The following is a 3,801-nucleotide window of genomic DNA, read 5'->3' as shown; positions in this document are numbered from 1 at the left end:
TTGCAAAGAGGCATTCATAGCTTTCATCGCTTCAAACTCCTTGGATTGGTCAAGTGTGATTAATGCCTTTTGAGCCGGTGGTCTTCTCCTTTCCGAGGACCAAGTGCTACTCACCATAGCCAATTTTTCAATCAACTCATTAGCCTCATCAAGGGTCTTTTGCATCAAAGAACCTCCCGCGGCCGAATCAATAGTAGATCTTGTAATCTCTCCCAAACCATTATAGAATATTTGAAGCACATGCTCCCTTACAAGTCAATGATGAGGTACGTGCCTTTGGAGATCCTTGAACCTCTCCCAAGTTTCATAGAGAGATTCCCCCTCATATTGGTAATAATCAACGATGTCCTTTGTCAACTTTGCGGTTCTCCCCATCGGAAAGTACTTGTGAAGGAAAGCTTGAGCAAGATCCCGCCAATTGTGGATTGATGCATTAGGTAATCATCGAAGCCACAAGCTAGCCTTATCTCTTAGTGAGAATGGAAACATCCGAAGCTTGATTTGATCGGCGGTGACATTATGGAGCTTGAATGTGTCCAACACTCCCAAGAACTTGGCTATGTGTTCATTCAGATTCTCACTTGGTAACCTAAAGAATTGGCACCGATTCTCTAGGAGTTGAATCGTGCTAGGCTTGATTTCAAAAGTAGCCGCGGTGACCGGTCTTGCAAAGCACCCATAGGTGGCATTATCCACATCCGGGAGGAAGAAATCCCCCAAAGTTTGCCTTTGTGCTTGATGGCCTTGAACTTGAGGGTGATTGTCCCCTTGTTGCTCTCGCCGATTTCTCTCATCGAGTGGCTCACTCCATCGTCTTGAGGGTGATAATGCTCCTCCTCATAGTTATCATCCCAATGTTCCATGATAACGGGTATACGATTCTCCCTTCTCACACTTCTTTCAAATCTCCTGAGGTTTTCTTGAAACGGTTCTAGCGGAAGATTGGCCCTTCGTGTATTGTGCATACACTATAGTCGATCTCCTACACAAACAACAACAAACAAGCCACGCGTAAATCCGGAAGAAGCAAAAACAACAAAAGTGATAAAAACAGAAAATAGAGCTAACTCGACCGAACAATAACTAATTTCAATCAATCAATAAACACTCGTCACTCCCCGGTAACGGCGCCAAAAACTTGTTGAGCAAAAATCCAACTCGTAATACCCGGTAAATACGAGATCGAACCCACAAGGAGTGAATTAGGAGCAATTGATGAGAATGAATTTCAATTATGATTCAATTCATTTAGCGAAGCACAAATAGTCGAAGTTTCAAGTATCCGATTACTACTTTAGAAATAAACTAAACATGAACTAGCAATTAACAAGTAAAGCGAATTAAATAACAAGAATCTAATTCAATAAAAGGAGAAAGTCAAGGAGTTAGTAATCCAACCTAGGTTATGCAATCATGATTGGTCAAAGTGTAAGCTACTAAGGACCGAGCGAGGCCTAAAACGTCATTCCCGCTCTCTCGAGCCTCAAGGAATGCCAAAACCGCTATCTAATCTATCAATCACACCAAGCTCACTCTCGTGTTACAAGGCAAACTAAACCATTATCAAACGATTAATCAATCCGCTCCAAGGTCACCTAGGTTCAAGCCCACTCTCGTGGTGCTCTAAAATCTAGGTTTTCTAACCTAAGAGTCGATCTAATCAACCACCTCTCGGTGTATCAATCAAACTATAAACATTGATTAAGGTAGCTAATCCTAATCAAGCAATGAGTAATAGGGAAGAAACATAAGCATACAACACTATTAACCAACCAATCAATCAAACCCCTAAGTTATCATACTAACCCCCTAACAAGGGAGATTTAGCTACTCATATTTAGATTAACACAAACAATTACGAAATAAGAAAAGTATACTTAAAGATAATGAAGATTCACACTAAGTAGCTTGTAATAACAATGAAGATCTTGTTCTCATAAAGCAAATAAAACTTGCATTAAGCTCCAACAATGGAGGAAATATAAAAAATCTGGAAATTCTATTGAAGAAGAAAAGGACTAAACTTTGGGATTTCTAAAATTAGGAGAAGATTCAAAAGTACACTAATAGAATAAAGTCTAGGGAAATCTTCTTGACCTAAAATAGAGGTAAGGTTCCTTTTATAGTACTTACAAAAGAAGGAAAAAGACAAACATTCATTTACAGATTTGTTGGGCCCAAAATAGCAGATTAATAAAACCTTGTTGCATCTTGAAATCAGATTTCCCCTTTCCAGAAAGCCCAAGTTCGAATAGAGCTCCTTGGGCTAAATGAGGAGCTCGATTCGAGCAACCATTTTCTGCTCCGGATCTCGATCTTCAAACCTTCGTAACTCGGTGTAGAAATGTCCGATTGAGTCGATTCTTGAACCGTTGGAAAGCTTAGGACGTCTACTTTAACTTTCATGAAGATCACGAGTTCATTTGAGGCTTCTAGCTGGTCCAAATTGGTCAAATAGTGCACAAGGGTCAGCTTTTCAGATTTGCAAATGAGCTTCCGCATCGTTTTTGTCGTCTTTTCCAACTTTTGCACCAAAATGCTTCCGCAATGCTCATAAGTACCTGAAATACTAAAACACGTAATAAGGCATTCGAAATACCATAAAACCGTGATAAAACATTAATAAAGCATGCGGAAACGACACTCTAGATATGAGTAAAATACTCCTATCAGTTAGCTCGATAAATTATCGGTTATTCGGACAACGTTTCTAGCTAGTTGGTATTATTGAAAATCATATAAAAATTATTTGATAAATTAACTATCGTTTTATCCTGTTTTTTGGGGCTTTTCTGCATTCCCCAAAACAGCTCAGGGAGGGGAGTTTGGGTATGTTTTTTGACCCCCTACGCGTACCCGATGAAGTTGGAACCTCAACGGAAGTTTTAAAGGGTGTTGATGACAATAAGAATGTTCAATTAGTTTGGTAATCAGACCATTTAAAGTAAGCGTTTTGATAGCCCGAAATAGGCTAGAAAAGAAATTTTTTAAAAGTCGAGTTTAACTAGGAATTCTGTTAGCTCGATAAGTTATCGGTTATTCAAACAACGTTTCCTAGTTGGGATTAATTAAAATAATAGAAGAGTTATTTGATAAATGAATTATCGTTTTATCCCATTTTTGGGGCTTTTCTGCATTCCCCAAAACAGCTTAGGGAGGGGAGTTCGGGTGCGTTTTTTGACCCTATAAGCGTACCGGATGAAGTTGGAACCTGAACAAAAGATTTAGAGAGTGTTACAGACAAAATGAATATTAAATTAGTTTGTTAATCAGACCGTTTTATGTAAGAATTTTGATAGTCCGAAGTAGGCTAGAAAAGGGATTTTTGAAAAGTTGAGTTTGACTAGGAATTTTGTTAGCTCGATAAATTATCGGTTATTCGGACAACGTTTCTAGTTGGGATTATTGAAAATCATATAAAAATTATTTGATAAATTAATTATCGTTTTATCCTGTTTTTGGGGGTTTTCTGCATTCCCAAAAACAGCTCAGGGAGGGGAGTTTGGGTATGTTTTTTGACCCCCTACGCGTACCGGATGAAGTTGGAACCTTAACGGAAGTTTTAGAGGGTGTTGAAGATAATAAGAATGTTCGATTAGTTTGGTAATCAGACCATTTAAAGTAAGCGTTTTGATAGCCCGAAATAGGCTAGATAAGGAATTTTTAAAAAGTTGAGTTTAACTAGGAATTCTGTTAGCTCGATAAGTTATCGGTTATTCAGACAACGTTTCTAGTTGGGATTAATTAAAATAATAGAAGAGTTATTTGATAAATTAATTATCGTTTTATCCCATTTTTGGG

General features: G+C 38.2%; 1 non-coding gene across 1 annotated transcript; it reads left to right on the top strand.

Moving 5' to 3' along the window:
• Window positions 1-252: 252 nt before the first annotated feature.
• On the top strand, window positions 253-360 carry LOC126676011 (small nucleolar RNA R71). Its single transcript, XR_007640189.1, has one exon. It is a non-coding gene; the product is annotated as a small nucleolar RNA R71 (small nucleolar RNA).
• Window positions 361-3,801: the final 3,441 nt, after the last annotated feature.

The sequence above is a fragment of the Mercurialis annua genome, linkage group LG3 (assembly GCF_937616625.2).
Source record: "Mercurialis annua linkage group LG3, ddMerAnnu1.2, whole genome shotgun sequence".
NCBI classification, from domain to species: Eukaryota; Viridiplantae; Streptophyta; class Magnoliopsida; order Malpighiales; family Euphorbiaceae; genus Mercurialis; species Mercurialis annua.
The sequence above is the reverse complement of the archived record's forward strand: the minus strand, read 5'-3'. Positions and strand labels throughout refer to the sequence as shown.